The 22,840-nt window shown below is 45.5% G+C and overlaps 1 long non-coding RNA gene across 1 annotated transcript in view; it reads left to right on the top strand.

Moving 5' to 3' along the window:
- Nucleotides 1-22,840, top strand: part of LOC130885108 (uncharacterized) — a 107,869-nt gene that overhangs the window by 84,128 nt on the left and 901 nt on the right. The window lies entirely within an intron of this gene.

Raw genomic sequence — 22,840 nt, 5'->3', positions numbered from 1 at the left:
ACCCGGCGGGGTGGGGGATGGGCTCTGCTTTCCACAGTTTGTGTAGGTTGGCTCGCTGCCAGCGTGCTTCAGTTGAAAGAAAACAACACTAAAACAGAAGGGCAAGAGGGGAATGGGGGAAATAATGAGAACCTGTTTTTCTGAGATCTGACCTGGCTTTTTTTTTTCTGGAGGTGATTTGGGACAAGTCCGGGTTACACAAACTTGCCAGCGGCTCAGGAGAGAGGCGAATACCCTCTGGTGGTAAAATTTGATGTCTGCAATGAATCCCCTAAGTCTCCTTTGCAGGCAAGTCTCTTACCTGCGCTTGGAGTCACACACGTCTACCTGTGGACACAGACACCTACACGTAGAGAAGCTGACGCAGTCTTTCCCTTGAGTGGCACAACGAGGTACTGCCTTAGGAGACCCGCTCCTGCATGAAGGCCTCTTTTGTTCGGAGTTCTTGTGTAATACGTTACGCAGCTTCGAATTCTGAGATTTACCACATCACTTCACGATGGGGAGAGATCCTTATCATGACACAGTATCCAGAGCCGTAACCGGTTTCTGTGCCTGTTGTTAAGGATGCTTTGCTTATGGCTGGGTTTGCTGCGGGACCCTTTTTAGTTTTCAAAAGGCTTAGAAAATTTTTTTTTCTTGTTTAATTTTTGGAGTCGATTTATTTATTCACTGTGTGTATTCATGTGTGCATGTATGAGTGCATGCAAGAATGTGTGTGCATGCAAGCAGGCATGCAAAGGTCTGTCCTTCTACAGTGCAGGTACAGGGGTTCAAATTCAGGTGGTCAGATTTGGCAATAAGCACCTATCCCCTCTGAGCCATCTCAGTAGTCCCGATGTGAGGGTTTTTTTTTTTTTCCTTTTGATGCTCCCCCTATGATTCCGCTCTGCCTTGTGCTTTAGCATTCAGAATGTGTCCATAGCCAGGATCGCTAGTCTGCCTGTCAGGATCACTACGCGCTTCTCAAGCTGATCGGCTGCACGGAACATGATCAAAACAGACGCTCAGGCTGGGCGCTGCAGAGGCCTGGATGGAATGTTCCCTGGAAGCCGGTGTTCCTGTGGGTGCTGACCGCCGTGCCTTCCTGAGGCTGCCGTGCCTTTGGCTTTTCCTTTTGGGAATAATGCCAGAAAGGTCACTGTTTCCAGTTCAGAATATTCCTTTTAGTTTCTGCTTTGTGAGAACTCTGCTAAAAGCCTTTTCCCTTGACCGTTTGTCCTCCTCGGCCCGAGACAGCTTCCGAAGAGGGAGAGTTTAATCAAGTCTGGGCCCCTGCTTGACACCTCGAATGATTGGCTGAACTTGCCCTTGTCCTCAAAAAGTGGAACAGCCTTGTCTGTATGGAGCCTGGGGCCGGCACCTTAAATATGCATTTGCTCTTTGCCGAGATGCCCAATGGCTACCTTGGAGGATAACCGGCCTTCCTGGCTTGTCTGAGCCTTCTAGAGGTGTCCACCTTCACATGTTTGGTTGTTAAATGAGGAAGAACTTTAAGCAAAGCCGGTGATTTGCTCACAGTAGCGTGAGCTTAGGACCACGGAAACAGGTCTTCTGGTTCTCTTTGGTTAATTACGCTTCCTTTAAGGCTGTGCCTGCCTGGCGCTATTCCTGGTGTTTCATAGTGAAATCTATGCTACTCAAAAAATAGCAACATTTTAAGGAGTCAACCTCATTTTGAAAGGTATCAACCATGGAAACCTTTACCCGTGAGCTTAAAAATGATGCAGACATTAGCTCGAGACAGGCTGCCCTGCACCTCTCTACATGATAACTCAGTCTTATTGTGCACACACACCATACAAGCTGAAGACAGTACACACGGCTGGGTAGCTGGGAGTGAGGAACTGCAGGGATGAGCAGATATTGCCAGCGCAATTACCAGAGCGTGGGCGGAGGAGGCCAAAGAACAAAGGAGGGCGAGGGCCGTGGGCTGGGACACCTGGGAGCGGCTTAACACTGGAAGTGGGTGAGTGGGGAGGGCAGGAGAGGAATCCAAAGGTAAAAAAAGCCTGGGCTGAGAAGAATAGCCCTCCCAAGGAGAAGAAACAGCTCCTTGCTGGCTCCAGACTACCAGTGTGGAAGCTGCAAGGGCTGCTTTTGTCAAGACTCCATTTCCGGTTGTCTGATCAGTTTAAAGAGGGCATGCGCACATAGCCCGTGTTTCGGCAAGGTTGCTTTTCGCAGGTTGTAGGCTTAGTGCACACAGCCTCCCACACAGGGCACAAATTCCCACCCCTCTGCCAGCTCAGGCCTGATGTTTCCAAAGAGTTGCTCAACTGCCATGCTTGATATTTGGGGTGCAGAGAACTCAGGCATTGTCAAAGCTCTGTGTACTTACTCCACCCTTCCTTCTATTGAGTCCAGGACTGGGTGGGTCCGTCTTGGGAATATGAATGGGGAAGGCCATCCTTCACGCCTATAAATAAATGCTGGCCCAGATAACTTGGAGCACCAGCCCATGGCTATTGTTCTCAGCAAATGTGTGAAGGTATCCACATGAAATGACTGGAGGTGACGACTGACTCCTTGCCAAGAGGCCTGGAGAGTTAAACACAGTCTTTCAGAGGACCTGGGTTCGATCCCTAGGACCCACACGGCCACTCACAACCGTCTATAACTCTAGTTCCAGGAAATCCAGCACCCTTTTCTGACTTTGTGGGTATCAGGCGTGAACATGGTATACATACAAACATGCAGATAAATTGTAAAATCTCCAATGATAAAATAAAATGAAACAAGAAAGAACTTGTCAAGAACAGAATTTCAGTGATCATAGTAACGAATGGATGTAGCAAAGTAACAAAATATCACAGCACCGTTTTACCAAAAATGCCCTTTTCCTTAGAAGAATTGCAAGGTTAGGGTCATAAACCAAAAAGATATGATAGTGGGTAGGGGATTTGTTTGGGGGTGGGGCTGAGGTAGGACAGGGATAACAGAGGTAAGATTATATGAACAGAATGTATTATATACATGTATGAAACAGTTCAAAAATGTTTTTTAAGAGAGAAGGCGGGGCATGGTAGTGCCCACCTTTCATCCCTGCATTCCTGAGGCAAAGGCAGGTAGACCTCAGGGAGTTGAAGGCCAGACAGAGCTGCTCTGGAAGACTCTGTGCAGAGGGGGCGAGAGAGCTCCATTGTTAGAGGTGGGTATGGTGGTTCCTGCCTGTAAGTCTCTTGCATTTAGATTGTGCTAAAATGTCCTCTGGCCCCCATTAGACGCCGCTTTAACCACAGCACCTGCTGCTGACCTTGTCTGGCCTTGATCGCCTGCCCGATCCATCTTTCTCGTCATTTCGTCCAGTTTCTTCCTTCCTCGCTCAACCCTGTTTGTAAACGGCTTCCGTCCACCCTGTGATTGACCTGAATATCCTCCTCAGCCCCTGCCGGCTGCTTCCGTGTTAGCCCACAGGCCTTGCTTCCTTTCTCAAGCTTAGGCATGGATGACTGCCCTGGTTCTGATCCTGCGTCCTAGAACACAAACTTCAGGCTCGAGCTGAGTAGCCGTGACCTCTCTCCTGTCCTGTTTGTTTGACAAAGACATAGTTTGGTAGTTCCCATTCCCACACTTGCAGACTTGAAGGGAAATGCCATCGCATCACAGACCGTGGATTGACTGGACACCCTCCTTTGTGAGAACACTACCTCTCTTCTGTGGTCATGGGTCATTTGTCATATCTTCAGCTGAGACTCCTCCCCCACTCTGTTTGGTGCGGATGTCCTCTTACCTCTCCTTGTCAATCATCACGCTTAAAAAAAAAATTAAAAAAAAAAACTTTGCACTTGGCTTTGCCCTTAGTATTATCAGTTAGATCATTATCGGTGGAACTGAATACTAGGGCTTGGTGCTTGCTATTAGGTTAAAGGTTTCTTTGGAGAGGGCCCAGTTCTTTTAATCAGTTTTTGAAAATAAGAAACTGCTTTCAAAATCTTGGCTTGAAGAGCCTTCCTTTGAATTAAGAATACTTATCTCTGAATGTCTGAAAGGCCCAGGACAATATTGGTGTCTTCCAGTTCTACCAGACAGCTGTCCTTGCCTGGAACTGTGTTCTGTGTCTGGAAAAGAATGCGGAGAGTCACGGCAGACCAACGGCTGCTGTGCTCAAAGACGAGCTGGCATTTAGATCAGGAATGTCTAAAAAAGGCAGGGGAAGAATATTCCACCACCCCTGTCCATTTAAATAGCACAGGCAAAGCCATGGTGTTCTCTGAATGTTCAGTTAGTTCCGGTTTACAGCTCGAAGCACTTTGTGTATAGCGGAGCTGAGTCCTTCCTGCATTCCTTCAGATCAGGGAGCTGACAAGCAGAAATAAGCCAGTTTCCAAATGTGGATGAGAAGCACGGAGGCCTCAAATAACCAATTCAGGCAGCAATGAGATGCATGCGTGATGCCGAGGGTCCAGCCTTCTGCAGGTCTCAGAGACGGGGAAGGAGATGCAGAGTCAGTGAGAAAAACACACAGCCTTCTTTTCTGAGGGATAAAGGCTTCTCTTCTCCCTCTTATTATTCTTTCTGTTGCTTGTTCTACTCTATTCTTTTTTGTTCTGTTCTTTTACCCTGATGTTTCTCTTCTTCCCCTCTTCTGATATCTCCCTTCTCTTCTACTCTATTTTTGCCCTTACAGCTTATAGACCCCAGCAGAATATTTAAAGCAATATAAAAATTACCATGTGGTTTCATTCAATTTTTTAAATGAATGATTACAATGAATACAAGTAAAAAAACAACATGTGCTGGGAGGCAGTGGCACATGCCGTTAATCCCAGCACTTGGGAGGCAGAGGCAGATTGATCTCTGTGAGTTCAAGGCCAGCCTGGGCTATAGAGTGAGTTCCAGAACAGGCTTCAAAGCTACACAGAGAAACCCTGTCTCGAAAAACCAAACCAAACAAACAAAATAATAATAAAAACCCAGAAAGTTTCCAGTTTTTTTATATTCCCATGTTTCCCACTTTCCTTATATTATTAAACATTTTGCATATTAAAGGTAAAAAACAAATTATCTCCAAAAACCCACATATATTTAAACATTTATTTATCTTTGAGACTTCTCGTAGATCAGGAACCTTTCAGCCATAAGCACTTACATAGGCAGGAGTTTTTATAATTTCTAGAAAACCAGGTTACTAGTTTCACTTTTCATACTTTAGACTCCAGTCTAGTTATCTTTCCTAACCATTCAGTTCTTTGTTTTCTAACTTCACGAAGTCAGTTGTTTAAGGTTATAGTTTAACTGTCATCCACACTGAAAACCATGAACGCATTTCCCAGTATCAAAGAGAACTCGAGTTAACTCCTGGGACTTGTTTTCCTTCATGTCATGATAAAAATAAAATGGTGCCATTCCCTGAGTGGCTACAGTGGGACCACAAGACAACCGCAGGCCGCGAAGGCAGCCGGTTCCAGGCAGGGAGCCACGCAGTGGGTGAGAGACAGAGATAGGCACACCATGCAGAGAAAGTAGGTATTTATTTAGTGGGTTATGGAGGGGAAAATGAAAAGAGGGAAGGGGAGAAGGGAGAAGAGGAGAGAGAAGCAAAGAGAGAGAGAGAGAGAGAGAAGAGAGAGAGGAGAGAGAGAGAGAGAGAGAGAGAGAGAGAGAGAGGAGGTGGCAAGGAGAGAAGTGGGGAGAAGGGAGTGAGGCAGAAACTGCCTCTTTGGGAGAGAGCTAGAAAGGAAGGAACTCAGGCTAGAAGTGGAAGGAAGATCTGCTTGCCTTGGCAGATGGGGGAGGGGAGGTGGGCAGGGTGGGCATGGCTTGTTTCTTAAAGGGACAGGACAGACCCAGACCATTACATTAACCTAAACCATAGTCTATATAGCTCCTCAAGAAAGTCATAGGTCCTACCTGTGTGTCTCATCCTTGCTCCTGTTTTTTATCCTCTGCAGCCCTTGCTTTATCAGGAGCAGGGGCAGCACTTTAAAAAGTACATTTTATATAGGTTGCTAATGGATAATCATCGATAATAGTAAAGCTTGTAGTCATGTTAGATTTTTTAGATATATAGAGATATATTTCAGTTGGATAGGCATTCTTCATATCTTTCAAAGACTACAGAATATGGCATTTTAAATGTTTTAATAACTTAGGGCTTTTCATGATGATGAGACACGTCTGCTCCTGGCAGCACCAATCTACTTCAAGAGGAAGATGGGCATCGAAGAGGCTCCTTATGGAGTTTGATAGCCATTTGGGCAAGAAACTGCTCTTGCCTGGACTGTTGCATAAACTGGACGCGAAGAACCCGCAGAGAGAGGACTGCTAAACTTGCCTACAGGTGAGATGGTCTTTCGGGGCTCCTGATTCATGAAAGAGTCTGCGAGACATTCTGCAGGACACAGCAGAAAGTGACTGAACTGTCTTTGAATTTTCCTGCTTCATGGAAATGTCTGCTGGATACTATGGACCTGTAGGCTGAAGATGAATGCCCCAATGGTACAGTGGAACTTTGGGTGACTGTCCAGACAGCGAGATGTCTCTGTCATTTCTAGAGTTTGAAGTTTCTTATTTCTGGTTTGCTTAGGTAATATTTTATCCTTCTGGAGTCTTTGATGGAGTTGAAGAATGGTTAGCTATAGTTATAGTTTTCCTTATTTATGATAAAAGATAAAATAGATATAAATATTGTAACTGTAATTCTTGCTTGATAACTGTTTTGTTATATGTAATATTACTATGTTAAAGTGAAAGCCTTTCATTTTTGTTTAAACAGAAAAAGGGGAAATGATGGAGGTGGGTCTTGTATTTGTTGCTTTCATTGGTTAATTAATAAAGAAACTGCCTAGGCCCATTTGATAGGCCAACCCTTAGGTAGGTGGAGTAGACAAAACAGAATGCTGGGAGAAAGAAGCCGAGTCAGTGAGTCGCCATGATTCTTCTACTCCAGACAAACCCAGGTTAAGATCTTTCCTGGTAAGCCAGCTCGTGGTGCTACACAGAATATTAGAAATGGGTTAGATCAATATGTAAGAGCTAGCCAATAAGAGGCTGGAACTAATGGGCCAGGCAGTGTTTAAAAGAATACAGTTTCCGTGTAATTATTTCAGGTAAAGCCATGCGGGCGGCCGGGTGCCAGGGATGCAGCCCTGCCGCTCCGTTCATACAACAATCTTAACAAGAAATCATCTTCATAATAGTCCACAGGTAAAAACTGCCTAGTAGAATGGGTTATTTCCACAAGATAATCACATTACATTAAAGGCAGTGGGGATCCCCCCACACCCATCCATATCATCCATATCATGCCAAATACCAGGGGAAAATGACAGCAGCAAACATGCAAAGGCACAGCAGTAGCAAGAGATATTCTGGAGTCGAAGCCTTTGGGGCCTTGCTTATCTGGGATTCGCCCATCAGTGCCTTGCATTTCCGTGGGCCAAAGCAGAATTCAAATGCCATTCGCTGCTCTTCTGTGTAACTTCAAGAAGACAGCACTCCACAGAACTAAATATGGTAGCCTCTGCAGCACAGGACTGGCTCCTTTAAATGGAAGGCACAAGATGCTGTGTAATAGACATGTCTTTCCGGAGAATACCTCCTTACCCTTGGCTCGTGGGAGGGGCTGATTTCAGCCCACACTGTCCACATAAGGGCAGTGTCCTGAGCCACCTTTGCCCTGAGCCAACTTTCTTTCTGATGAAGGCCACGAATATGTGAAATCTTGTGCAACAAGTGCCAGATTTCAGACGTGGGTCCTGATCACTGTGACCTCATCCCACTGTGAGCCTGTTTCCTCGTCTGAAAGGAGAATAGTAAACCACCTTGCCAAGAGTGGGTACCTCAGAAAGCAAAGAGTTCATCCCTTAGAACCCGACACATGCAGTATCTTTTGTTCTCATTTATTTACAAATCTACTTGTTTGTTTTGAAACAAGATTTTTTACTCTAAGGTTTCTCTGTAACTTTAGAACCTGTCCTGGAACTCACTCTGTAGACTAGGCTGGCCTCGAACTAACAGACACCTGACTGTCTCTGCCTCCCAAATGCTAGGATTAAAGACTTGTGCCACCACTGCCTAGCCTCAGCCTCACATTCTTCACTTGTCCTTAATATTCATTTTCTTTCCTCTCTAGATGAAGACCCCCTCCCCAGTCACCAGAACCCATTTTCAGGTATCCTCTGTTATCCTGGAGACTTCCGCCCTAGCCCTCCTCACCCCTGGCCACTAGGATAATATTGTATAGACTCAAAGTCAAATGACAGAAGTTATAAAAATAGGATTTTCTCATATAAAAGTAGCACTGGCTATGTACATGATTGCTTAGTAATTATGACTAATGACCTGTCAGCGTAATAATATGGTCTGTACCATTAAATACATAAGCTACCTTATTACTCCTTATTTGGAAATGGCATACGTCAATAATCTCAGCAGTCAGGAGTTCGACAAAGTAAGTCAGAAGTCCAAGGCTAGCCTGAGCTATATAGTGAGACCTTGTCTCAAAATAAACAAATAAACAAACAAATAAACAATGTTCTCCTGAAGACCTGAGGTGGTGATGCTGGTGTCTCCTGCCTGTCCCTGAGCTCTTACCGCCCAGAAGTCATCTTTAAAACCACAGGCATAAAAAGCTATGAGTGCCATATTTACACCCCAGTCACACCTGATTGACAGCCTACCTTGTAAACGTTTTTATTTTCTTGATTAAAATAAAAACAGAACTTGCAGGGATGGCGCAATAGATGAGAACATTGAGTGCTCAAACCACGGATCCCGAGCAACCACATAAAAATCTGGGTGTGAGCACGGCCTAGCTGGCCTAGCTCCAGGTCCATTTGGAGGCTCTGTCTCCAGCAATCGGGATAAAGTATAGGCCTCCTGACAACTTCCTCTGGTCCCTGCAGGCTCTGCATGTATATGAATACACACAGCCACGCGTACACATATGTGCATATACGCCACACACACATGCACACCCTTACACCAAAAGAAAAGGCAAGCATCTATGTAGCAGTTTTAAATGATGTTAAAATAATGCATCAGCAACACTGGCCAGTTTTCTTGTAGGGTGGGGACCATTTGAGATGGGCTTAAATCTTTTGGACTTTGCTTCTCACTGGCTCATCCTCTTCTGTTTGTTCCCACCCTCCTGGAGAACCAGCCTCGGGCTTTGTGTGTGCTAAATACAGTTCTACCTCTGCGCCCCACCCTTGAGCTGCCCTCTTCATAGCTTTAGTTGAACCCCATTATTTAGATTTTTCCCCCTGACCCCTTTCCTGTGCCTACATCCAACCACAGTGTCCTTTCTCAATGCCCTTCACAGAGACTCGTCCTGTGGCCCCGTCACATGACACGTGAGGAGTGGGGTGCTCAGTGCCTATAGGAAGATGTTTTCTCCCCTGCCAAGCCGAATGGGGGTGGTTCTCACTGCCCTGGTGTCTGTTTCCTGCCTTGGGGTGTCATTATGTAACCGGGGTTGTGGAAGCCGCTTTGCAACTTTAGAGAAAAAACCAGAGGATCATGGGAGACTGGCTCCGATCCGGCTGTTGTGCAGCTGCCGAATTTAGTTCATCACCACCTCAGACTTCCCTGTGCGGTTCGCGGGCACTGACACCTTCATTCACTATCTCCTCAACACTCTGGAATACATACGTTTAACATGTCTTTCTGTTCACACCAACGCTGTCAGTCGTAGGGTTTGTTTCCTCAGCGCGAGCCTCCTAACTAAATAGGTTCTTCGGTGTTAAGCACACACCCTTCAAATAGTACCAGGGTAATAACAGTTTACACAGGCAGCACAAAAGTTGTTAGGAATGTCCTTAACAGAGTCCTGCTGCTGCTATGTTTTCACAGTTCAACATTCTTCCTAGGGGTCATCGGAACCTTTGGCCTTGCCGGAACTGTTGTAGTGGGAGGGTGTGGAGCCTTTGGGAGGTGAGACTGCACTTTGGAAGTGGCCCACTGGGGGTAGATATTGTGTGTGTGTGTGTGTGTGTGTGTGTGTGTGTGCAGGTCAGTAGACGACGTCAGGTATTATTCCTCAGCCATTATTCACTCCCCTTTCTTTTTTTGAAATGTCTCCCATTGACTGGATTTGCCAACTAGGCTTGGCCCCATACTTAATCTGTCTCTACCTCCCCGGCACTAGGATTTTAGGTCTGCTACCTATCTATCTAGCTGCTGCTGCTGTTGCTTCTGCTGCTGCTGTTCGCTGTTGTTGTTGTTGTTATTATTATTATTATTCATGGATTTTGCTGAAGGAGCTATCCACCTAGCCCTAGGGGTCGGCTTTCTAATGGTATAGCCTGGCCTCTGTTTCTGGTCTGGCACTCTGTTTCCTGTATACTACAGCGATATTCATCTTGCCCACACACTCCTGCTGCCGTGGCCTGCTACACCACCAGGAGCTCTTCCCATGCCTGCATGAACCAAACTGTCATGAGCCAAAATAAACCTGTCCCTTAAGTTGTTTCTGTCATGTGTTTATGCCATGAAACACTGTTATGGTTTGAATGTGAAATGTCCCTCACAGGCGCCTGTATCTGAACACTTGGTCTCCATCTGGGGGTGCTGGTTCAGTGGGATGTATAAATAACTCTGAGTGCTCAGCTAAAGATGGGTATATACATCAGCCTCCCATATGGAAGGCTCAGAGAACTTTGTACATTTTCAAAGAATAAAAAAATATTATTTAAAAAAGAGTGAGATGAAGCCTCACTGAGAGAAGTATGGCAACAGAGCTGGCCTTTTGAAAGTTATGGCCCTGCTGGGCATGGCGGTACACAGTTTAATCCCAGCACTTGGGTGGCAGAGGCAGACAGATCTCTGTGAGTTCGAGGCCAGCCTGACCTACATAGGGAATTCCAGGGCTATAGCCAGGGCTGCATAGTGAGACTCTATCACAATAAAGCAGAAAGCAAGTTCTAGCCTGGCCCTTGCTATAGTCTAGCTTGTGTCTTCTGCTCTGGCAAGATGGGAACACGTTGAGTCATCAGCTCTGTCTACAATGAGTTTAGAGTGAAGAAATCCACGCAAAGTCTGAGGATAAAAGAAAGCTGAGTCACAGTTGGAACGCTGTCACGTGACTCTGAAAGTCACACCAAAAAATATTTGCTTACTTATGTTTGCATCTTCTCTGTGTGTGTTTGTGTGTGCACACATGTGCATGCACATATCACAGCATGAAAGGAAATCAGAAGGCAACTTGTGGGAGTCAGTTTTTTCCTTCTATGTGGGTCCTAGGTATTAAACTCAGGTCATCAAACTTGGTGCCAGGCATCTTTTTTTTCTTTCATTTTCTCTCTATATATATTTCTTTCTTTCAAGACAAGGTTTTTCTATAGTTTTGGAGCCTGTCCTGAAACTAGCTCTTGTAGACTAGGCTGATCTCAAACTCACAGAGATCCACCTACCTCTCCCAAGTGATAGGATTAAAAGTGTGTACCTCCACCACCCAGCATGGTGCCAGGCATCTTTACCCCAAGCTGTCTCAGTAGCCCAGGAAGTTCACATGGCATACTGTGCCACTTCCTTAAGTTGGAGGCAACTATGGTGGAATAAGTTTCTGCAAACCATAGTAAGCTGGCTTCTCCCTCTAGGGCTTCACTGTGACAAGAATACGAATGACAAGCTTGGAGTCTGGTGTGCCAATATAATCATGTCCCAGGGGGTGAATACCCTATGTGCACAGAAGCCCCGGAGCTGTTTTCCATGAATTTGATTGACAGCTGTCTACATTCTCAAGCTCTTCTGGCCAGCAGGTTAGCAAAGATGATGATCTCCTGTGACCCTTCTGGGTACAACCACCTCCTGACGGCTCCTGGGTCAACACTGTTCTGGGAAGAAAGTACCATTCTGACCCCAAATCCTTTCAGCTCTGAGCTGCTCTGCAGACCATCTAACTGTTCGTGGAGGTGCCTGCTCTTGCTCTTCATCATTTGCAGGGCTTCCTCTAGGGGCCTTTGTCCACTTCTTGCAGATGTGGATGGGGAAGCTGTTTCACTGTCCAGTCCTATCAGTGTCCTTAGGGTGAACACTCCTGGTGACTCATGGCTACTGACCTAATCCAACCAGAAGCTCCCTGAAGCCTGCAAACAAGCGCATGCTCACTCCACACTGGTTGCACAGAAATGCATAACCTTGACTACCTTAGGAAGTTGCATAGTCTGTTTGTTTGTCTGTCTTCTTTGTTTCTAAAGATTTTATTTTACTTGTGTGTGTATGTGTTGTGTGCATATGTGTGTGTATGTGTATATGTATTGCATGTATGTGTGTATGTGTTGTGTGTATGTGTGTGTGTATATGTATGTGTGTGTGTGTATAAGCACGTGCCACATGTGCGCAGATGCCACCAGAGGCCAGAAGAGGGCTTCAGATCTCTAATTTGATGCTGGGAGTGAAACTTGGGTCCTTTGCAAGAGCAGAAAGTACTCAACCCCTGAGCCTCTCTCTAGTTCCAAGGCCTTGACTTTCCAAGGCTGCTTTCTAAGGACAAGAACAAGGTGCCCAAGCCTCTGTCCTCAGAATGTGTGTGAGCTCTTTCTATAAAGATGCTTTCCTTTTTTTTTTCTTTTTGGTGGTTGCTGTTAGCATACAAACAAATGGGTTTCATTACAACTTTTTCTTACACAAACACACAATTATACTTTGTTCTTATTCCTTGCGCAGATACACCATCATCAATCCTCCCACCCCCAGCCCTTATTTTTATTCTTGAGCCCTATAAGGGCTTGTTTATCCAGTGGCAGTTTCCTCTACTGGAGGTACAGCTGACTTCTAAGGATAATTGATTAGAAGAAACTAGGGGAAAAGCTGTTCAAGTTTTGGTTTTCTTCTCGATGATTCTGGAATTAAATGTCTCCCCCATGACCATTTTGACCCCATGTCAATTAATTTTTTTCTCCCTTTACTTGAGGACAATTTTCTTTTTTAATGAACATTTTTTATTTATTCCTTGAGAATCTCATACAGTGTATATGAATTATATTCACCTGAACTCCGTCTAGATTTATCCCAACTTCATATCCTCTTTTCTATGATTTAATAACCCATGGACTTCAATTTGTGTTGTCCATATACTCCTGCATGTAGGGCTGTCCTAATCCTATCCTAACACAACCTATCAGGAGCCACACCCTTGAAGAAAACTGCTTCTTCTTCTCCCAGAAGCCATCAGTTGAAGTGGGGGCTCACAACCCCCCTTCCTATTCCCTGCTAGATTGTTGACTGACTTGATCTTGGAGCACCACTTTCTCATGGTGAGTTTTTAAATCTGGGATTCAGCTATCCATTTATCTAATTAGTCATTCATTCATCCTTCTGTTTCTTCATCCACCTTATTACAAACTTATTTGCAGAAACCCTCCTAGCCTGTGGGTTCTTTACAGTGATCAACAATATAATTCTTACTTTAGAAGCTAAGCCTTGATTGGAAAATTGAAAATGAAGTAGGAAGAGTTCCCACATGGTATAGTAGTAATGGAACTGCCCTTCTCAGCAGTGAGGGAGGCACATGCAAATGACCTTGAGCTTTCCCTTCTTTCTTCGGGGTCGACGTTTTTCATCCTGTTGACTTCTGGCCCACCGATGGCATCAGACTCTTCAGAGAGGGAAATGAAATATGGTGTTCCCTTGGCTATTGGATCAGTTCACTTCACAAGCAAAAGTAATTCCTCAGGGATCTTGGGAGAAATACCAACTTCCAGCTGGTCAGGGTCATTCCTTTCTCTTTAAAAAAGAATTAGCGGGGGCTGGAGAGATGGCTCAGAGGTTAAGAGCATTGCTTGCTCTTCCAAAGGTCCTGAGTTCAATTCCCAGCAACCACATGGTGGCTCACAACCATCTGTAATGGGGTCTGGTGCCCTCCTCTGGCCTGCAGGCATACACACAGACAGAATATTGTATATATAATAAATAAAATAAAATAAATAAATATAAAAAATAAAAAAGAATTAGCTTGGACCATTGGCAAATGTTGGTATCTGAAGTGCCAGGGTCCTTAGCTAATGAATTCAAATCATATATTCTGAATTGTAAATTCCCTTTCCGAGGTATAGACCAATGAAGCACTGCGGTGTTTACAGTTTGGAATGCTCCCATTGCTCATTATTTTGTTATGCCTAATAACATATACCCTAACTCTGAGCCCCCTGAAGCAGTGAACACCCTTGAAATTCTTTCTTTATGTCCTAGACACAGCAGCACACTCGTGTTTCCGACGTTCTAGATATAGCTGCACACTTCTGTTCCCAATGTTCTAGACACAGCAGCACACTTCTGTTCCCAATGTTCTAGACACAGCAGCACACTTCTGTTCCCAGTGTTCTAGACACAGCAGCACACTTCTGTTCCCAGTGTTCTAGACACAGCAGCACACCTGCGTTCCCAGTGTTCTAGACACAGCAGCACACCTGCGTTCCCAGTGTTCTAGACACAGCAGCACACCTGCGTTCCCAGTGTTCTAGACACAGCAGCACACCTGCGTTCCCAGTGTTCTAGACACAGCAGCACACCTGCGTTCCCAGTGTTCTAGACACAGCAGCACACCTGCGTTCCCAGTGTTCTAGACAAAGCAGCACACCTGCGTTCCCAATGTTCTAGACACAGCAGCACACCTGCCTTTCCAATGTTCTAGACACAGCAGCACACTTGTGTTCCCAGTGTTCTAGACATAGAAGCACACCTGTGTTCCCAATGTTCTAGACACAGCAGCACACTTGTGTTCCCAATGTTCTAGACACAGAAGCACACCTGTGTTCCCAATGTTCTAGACACAGCAGCACACTTGTGTTCCCAATGTTCTAGACACAGCAGCACACTTGTGTTCCCAATGTTCTAGACACAGCAGCACACTTGTGTTCCCAATGTTCTAGACACAGCAGCACACTCACGTTTCTAACGTTCTAGATACAGCATCACACTCGTGTTCCCAGTGTTCTAGGCACAGCAGCACACCTGCGTTCCCAATGTTCTAGACACAGCAGCACACTTGTGTTCCCAATGTTGTAGACACAGCAGCACACTCACGTTTCTAACGTTCTAGATACAGCATCACACTCGTGTTCCCAGTGTTCTAGGCACAGCAGCACACCTGCGTTCCCAATGTTCTAGACACAGCAGCACATTTGTGTTTCCAATGTTCTAGATACAGCAGCACACTCGTGTTCCCAGTGTTCCAGACACAGCACCACACTCGTGTTCCCAGTGTTCTAGACACAGCACCGCACTCATGTTTCCAATGTGCTTCACTGCGTCCTCTGAAGATTCCCAGAACCACCTTGACATGGGCCTGCTTTGCTTTCCCCTGGGCAATCTTTTGCCTTTAATTTCACTGTTTCAAAATGCATCTTAAAATAGTACTTTGCTTGTTTTTTTTTTAATTCTTGAATACCCAATTTAACCAATTCTTTGATTCTTTCCCTTTGTAGAACATCCTGATATCACAAACGCTATGAATGCCTTGACCCATTGTAGTCCTGACCCAATATTGGCTCAGATATCCATCTAGTTCTAGTCACAAAGCCTCTTGGGCAGAAAAGCTGATACAATCTGCTCCCAATTGATTCTAAACACTCTACTAAGCATCTTCACCTATGCTTTTTTTTTTAATATTTATTTATTTATTGTGTATACAATATTCTGTCTGTGTGTATGACTGCAGGCCAGAAGAGGGCACCAGACCTCATTACAGATGGTTGTGAGCCACCATGTGGTTGCTGGGAATTGAACTCAGGACCTTTGGAAGAGCAGGCAATGCTCTTAACCTCTGAGCCATCTCTCCAGCCCCCTCACCTATGCTTTTTGACTGAGTTTTCAAAATAACTATACGGTGGGCAGAAGAGTATCTGGCACGAAGTAGATGCCCATAAGACATTTGTTGAATGAATGAAGAACTCAAACCTTTATTTTACATACTAGAAAAATCATACATGAACCAGGTATGTAGCGCACACTTGTGATTCCAGCCCTGAAGTTGAAGCAGGAAGGGCAGTTCATGCCACAGTAAGCTTAAAGTTAGCCTGGGCTATGGGAGATGCTGGGGAGTGTGCCCAGGGATTGGGTATGTAGTGGGAAGGGGGAAGGGAGAAAGGAGAATGCAAAGGAGACAAGGAAGATCACAGATGAAATAAATCTCATCAGTTCCAGGCTCCCTTCTTCCCTGCCCATGCCCCCTCCCTCTGTACCACTTACCCTCAGACAGTAAAAGTTAAATAGCTTGAAGTGAGCCCACGCGTGTCATCAGATGGCAGCCCAGAGCTTCCTAAATCATCACAATCAACACTGACTAATCCCCCCAGATAACCAAAGCCCTTTAATCCTCAGCCGTGAAAGTGATGAGCAAGGCACTAGCTTTCTATCTGCTCTGGATAAGAGAGCCTCCTTCATCTCCGCTGTCTGGGATAGCAATTATCCAAAGGAGTGTGGAGACATGCCCAGGGAAACTCAGAAGGGAAAATTAATTGGAATGACTGTCGGTCGTGTAAGGACTCAAGAAGTACTGACATAATCTTGGACAAGTCACCCTCCGGCTGCCTTGTGAAGGCCAAACTCCTCCCTGGGCTTCGGGATCCCTTGGAAGCCCTTCTCCATGCCTACTTCTTCCCTGCCATCCCCTGGGTCCTTGTCCTCCTCCCCTCTATGGAGCTATTGTTGATAAATGGTCCTTGAACTTGAAAGACTAGGGGCCTCATCTGCTTTTCCTAACAATTGATTTCGCTCGCTATTGCTTGGACGTTAGTATTATCCCCTGTATAGACATCCCTGCCATCTTTGTCCTTCTTTAGACCGGATAAGGATATATATAAGCTAAGGATACTGTTATATGAGACTATGAGCATTCTGAAGTTGGGTTGAATGCATTTTTTGCATTACAAAATGGCTACAAGCCTTTGGGGAACAGGGAGTAGAATGTGGTTGTTTGAAAGAAATGCCCCTCAAAGGAAATAGCATTGTTAGGGAATATGGTCTTGTTGGAGTACTTATGGTCTTGTTGGAGGAAGAGTGTCACTGTTGAGGTAGGCTTTGAGATCTCCTTTATGCTCAAGCCATGCCCAGTGTCTCAGACTACTTCCTGTTGTCTGCTCGTCAAGATGTAAGAACTCAGCTCTATCTCTAGCACCATATCTGCCTGAACGCTGCCTTGCTTCCCAACATGATGGTAATCTTAAACTTCTAAACCTGTGAGCCACCCCAATTAAATGCTTTCCAGAGTTGCCGTGTTCATGGTGTCTCTTCACAGCAATCGAAACCCTAACTAAGAGAACAGTACAAATAAGATAGCTGTTTTACTTAAATCAGTTAATACTTGCTTGCTATGCTTCATTATTAACCCTGTTAAACTTTAACAACGTAATGTGCCAAAGCTCAACTTTTTATAAACTGGATTTTGTTTTGTTTTTGTTTTTAGATAGGGTCTCACGCTGTGGTTTTAGCCAGCCTTGAATCTTTATAAAGTCCTGAAATCGCAACAATTTTCCCGTCTCAGCTCCGACGTGTTGGACTTACAGCCGTAAGTCAGCACCTCCACAACACTTCCCCTTTTGAGGCTTGCCAGATAAGATGGTAGATTAGAATCTGCCTCCGGGTGATCAGGTCAGGGAGAAGACTCCACACACCAAGGAACAGACTCTGCTGACAAAGAGGGAAGGAGTAATCCACGAAGGCAGCACAAGGACAGCTGGGAAACTCAAGACAAAGACACACCACACAATGAAAGAAGCCAGCAGAGGTGCTGTGATCCCCAGGGGTGGCGAGAGGCCCCGTGCAGACCTTAAAGTTTATGCTTTCCCTGGTGAATAGAGGCTAGCCGTCACACAAGCCCATGGATCTCCACAAGTTGTTGTCTTTGGTGAGACAGAGAATCCTCTGTTGAGAGGTCAATTGTCCAGTGGATTCCCATTTTGTTACCCTGTGTGACTAGGAAGTCAGGCACACTTGTAGAACCCGAAAACAGGATACAGTCACAAGTCTAAGAGCCTGAATTCACCTTCTACAGCCCCAGGGGAAGACAGTCCTGGGCTGCAGCTTTGGGGAGTATAAGGCTGCCAGCCAAAAGGCTCCTGCAGAAGGCTGGGCTCAAGTAGTGATTTAACACTCCCCCTCCCTCCAATGGCCAGGTGCAGATCTCGTCAACTAAGAGCCCTGGAATTCTGAGAGGCCTGATCCTGGGGTCAGCAGATGGCTCAGCCTCTGGAGCCACCTGCCTGCCCTTGAGTGCTGCAGAGTCTGAGAGCTCTGAAGGGCATCCCTCCAGCTGAGTCACCTGTACTTAGGCCATCTGGGAAGTGCGAAGTAACCTCCCAGCTAGAACGCTTAGAAAGAATTGTAAGCAATGTTCTTCAAGCTGTTCTACAGAAGAGTAAGGGGAGCCACACTACCAAACTCCTTATAGGCAGCCAATATTACCGTGATACCAAAAAGAGAAAAGAAAGAACACTAGAGACTGATTGTCCTGGTGAATATAAAAATTCTCAACAAAATACTTGTAAATAGAACTTAAAACACAGTAAGAAAATCATACACCGCAAGCAAGAAGGTTTCATCCAAGGATAAACAGTTGGTTCAACATACACAGTCCATAAACACACCGTGCAGATAGCATGGTTTAAGGACAGAAAGCACACGTTCTTCTCAGTAGATGCAGAAAATTACCTTCACAAAGGTCACCACCCCTTCTTGACAAAAGTCCTAAAGAAACTAAGAATAGAATGAATGGGACATGCAAAGGTGGGGGGATCAAATTTAGAGGGGTTAGAGAGATGGCTCAGCAATTAAAAACACTGGCTGCTCTTTAGGGAATTCTCAGGCCCTCTTCTGTCCTCTGTGGGCACAGATGTACACACAGGCAAAACACTCACACATAAAATAAAAATAAATATTTTTAAAAAAGAGGAACTAGAAAGGTTTCTCAGTGTTTAACAGAACTGGCTACTCTTGCAGAGGACCTGAGTGAGTTCAATTCCCAGCACCCACATGGCAGCTCACAACCATCTGTAACTCTAGCTCAAAGGCATTCAATGCCCTCTTCTGGCATCTAAGGGCAGCAGTCACGAACATGGTGTACATACATAGTGTACCCATACACTAAAATAAATCTTAGAAAAGTGTGTGTGTATGAGAAAAAAAAAAGAGAAGAACTGGGAGAGTGAGTAGCTAAGCAGGAGGGCCTGAGTTCAAATCTCCAGCATCATACAAGATCCAGGCGTGGGTGAATGTTCCTGGGGGGGCAGACACTGGGGCAGCGCTGGGGCTGCTGGCTACCAGCATAGCTCCAGGTTAAGGGAGGAAATAGAGTGGTAAGAAGGTGTGCTGATAATCTTAGGTCATCTTGACACACAAAGTAGCTATCTGAAAGGAAGTAACTTTACCTGAGAAAAATACCTCCAAAAGATCAGCTGTGGGGCATTTTCTTAGTTACCTGTTGTGGGTGGTGCCATCCCTGGGCTGGTGGTCCTGGGTTCTGTAAGAAATCAGGCTGAGCAAGCCATAAGGAACATTCTCCATGGCTTCTGCATCAGCTCCTGCCTCCAGGTTCCTGCCCTGCTTGAGTTCCCGTCCTGACATCTTTCAATGATGGGCTACAATGTGGAAGTGTAAGCCCAATAAACCCTTTCCTCCCTCGCAACTGTGTTTCATCACAGCAATAGAAATCCTAACTAAGACAGAGTAGGACACCTAGTGTCCTCTTCTGGCCTCCACATACATGCGTGGGCATGCATATCTACACACACAGTTGTACATAAAACATGGACACACACACATACACACTCACACAAGGAAAGGACCCAGAGAGATGGCTCAGCAGTTAAGAGCACACACTCATTCTTTCGGTGGACTCAAGTTCAGTTCCCAGCATGCATGGCAATTAATTCACAACCTACCTGTAACTCCAGCTTCAGAGGCCTCTGGCCTCTATGGGCACCGGCATGAATGGGAAGACAATCATACCCACACATTCAAAAATTAAAAGGAATTCTTTTAAAAAAAATGTGAAAGAGATGAATGACACCAATGAATGTGAGGGTGTGTGGGAAAGTAACAGTCCACAGAGCTGGTGACATGCAGCCTTGAGCATCCATCTGAAACACTGAAAACGGAGCTATCGTTTGACCAAGCTATGCTGGTAACTCCTGAACGTGAGCCACAAGACCTTTCTATCATTATTACATCTCCACTTGCAATAAATAGGAAATGGAACCAGCATAGACTTTTTCCAGCATAAAATGAGCAGATAAAGAGAATGGATGTATGCACAATGGAATTTTTTCATAAAGAAAAAGAAAATCACAATACTCACAGAAAAATGGTTGGAGTCACATAGATCACTATGTTGTCAAACAAGCCAGACTCAGAGAGACAACTGTTTTCTCTCATATGCAGAATCTGGATCTAAACTGTGTGTGTGTATGTGTGTGTGTGTGTGTTTAGGCTATGAAAATAGTTTCAGGAAGTTCCCCAAAATGACAAGATTCTCTATGCCCCTTCCTCCCAGAGAGAGCAATAAAAGCTGCCAAGAAGCCTCTGAGACCAGCTGAGCTGCCTGAAAGAGGTTTGGAATCAGAGTCATTTGGAAAGGACACTGTTCAACCTGCTGAGCTTCCAGCAGACTGCGCAGTGTGCTCCAGGTTCCCAGCTTTGTGAGCCGTCTCCCATGCTAGGGTGGGCGTTAGTGGAGCATCTGTCTTTGAGCCGTTTCTGCTCCTTGTATGTAACCCCTCACCCCTCACCCATGTACCCTCCTGTAGGTAAACCCCAATAAAACTCATTGGTTCACCAAGTTAGACTTTGGTGGTGTCTGTACTTTGGTCTGCCGCGGCTCCTATGGGGGGTGAGTAGATGACCATGTGTAGTGCCCCCCCAGGAAAGTGTTGTCGCACAGTACCCTGGCTCCTCAGAGACCTTTTAGTCCTCACTATTTCAGAGCTCCTGTGTTCTCCTTGACATCCCTTGGTGTTTAGCTAAAGCATTGCTCTCCTTAGAGAAAGTTTCAGTGACTGCCCTGTGAGCCTGCCTTCACCCTTTCACAGTTATCTACTGTAAACCAGTGGTTCTCAGCCTGAGTCCTGACTTCTTTGGAACTCGCATATCAGATATCCTGCATATCAGATATTTACATTAGGATTCATAACAAGAGCAAACCTACAGCAGTGGAGTAGCAAGGAAATAATTCTATGGTTGGGGGGTCTCCACACATGAGGAACTGTGCGAAAGGGCTGCAGCATTAGGAAGGTTGAGAACCACTGTCATAAACTAAAATTATCTGGTATATATGCTTGTTAAAGCTCGGCCTCCCCATTGGAAATGGGGATCCTCTGGGTCACCTTCCATTGTGTCAGTAAAGTCACTGTCAGCAACCTCAGGAGTACATTACTGAACTGGGGGATTAAATGGACAGAAAGGCTCATGCTCAGATTTGTGTGCAAGATTTCTTTCTGTCTGGGCTCTCTTGTGCACCCACACACACACCTCAAATGCAGACCAGGAGATAATCCAGCCAAATGTCTATCAACAGAGGCTCCAGAATGGTCTGCTTGCCCTAGAGTTTCCGAGGATCCTTCTCTCTGTCTCCACCTTTGACCCTTTCTCATGATGAGTCAGGCCAAAGGCAGCGCCGATGGCCGTTCTGGTTTCACATTTCCTAGGGTCACCTTGAACCTACCTAGGTCTCTGGCAGGACACACCATACAGGAACTGCAAATATATCCGTTAGTATCCAGAATAGATGGGATAGGTCAGGGTTTTATGGTTTTTGGTTTGTTTTGAGCCGTTTTATTGCCTTGATGATGCTGGTCAGGGTCTTCACCAATTCTGGGGATCTAAAGTTTCTGGCCAGCACTCCAGAACACACACAAGCCAAAGAGCTTGGTTTTGCAAACATTTGAATATGAATCCATCAGACTTCCCTCTTGCCAAAATGACATTTGCATTTTATAATTCACCACTTCACATCTGAATCTGGCACCTGCTGTTCTGCGGGTTTGATATAAAGACGCAGAGAAAAGCCCCTGATGCTTCTAAACTCCTGTTGTCCCAACACTCTTTGAAATTGTAAAGGTTTTTGTTTGAGAAGCATATCGGTGGTTTTGCCAGAACCTGAGAAATACCTCTGGGGCGCTTTCCACAGCATGCTGGTATGGGGGAGTGTGCACACGCAGATACTGGAAGGGGATTGCCTGCACAGCCAGCACATGAAGCATTTTGTGCTCGTCTGGTGGAGAGCAGATAAAAAGCCTGGATTGGACAGAATGAAATGTGGCTGTCTGGCAAGGGCTTTCCAGGGAGAAGAAAAGATCTGGCAAAGAGCTAACGTTTGAAGCTTCAGATCTCCTAGGAGAGAGAATTGAGTGCCTGTAATTAGAAATTTTATATCAGGTATTAGATTCACAAAATGGGCAGGGAATGTTCTGGAAGCCCGACTGCCGAGGACAGGGAGTCACTGTGTGCATGTCTGCATTGGGGCTGCCCAAAGGGAATAACTTATTGGGGGAGGGGGGTGAGAACTAGACCTGGCTGAGGCCCAGCAAGACGAAGAGCAACACATTATCCAAGAAGAGGCTGGGGCCGAGTCCCAGAGACTCGGAAAGGACAAAGAGCCTGCTGTTCTGCAGGAACAAGGACCGAGAAGCCTCCTTTAACCTCGTTGCTTTTACTCAAACAGTTAGCAGGAAATTCACCTAATGATACAAATCTAGGCAGACTTGGAACCAGAGAGCATGCCTTTGGATGCATCTGAAAGTAAATGGAAAATTGGGAGTCATAGTGTTTTTATGAGGAAGACTGGGTGGGCCTGGGATGTGGGGTCTTGAGGTGGATACAAATCCACACTTGCTGTCCCTGGGCTTTTGTTTATCTCCATACCTTTGAGGGCAGACTACAGTGACTCATTTGTGCGCAGTGT

Source organism: Chionomys nivalis, chromosome 12 (assembly GCF_950005125.1).
Source record: "Chionomys nivalis chromosome 12, mChiNiv1.1, whole genome shotgun sequence".
Lineage (NCBI taxonomy): Eukaryota > Metazoa > Chordata > Mammalia > Rodentia > Cricetidae > Chionomys > Chionomys nivalis.
This window is presented reverse-complemented; position numbering and strand designations above follow the sequence as displayed.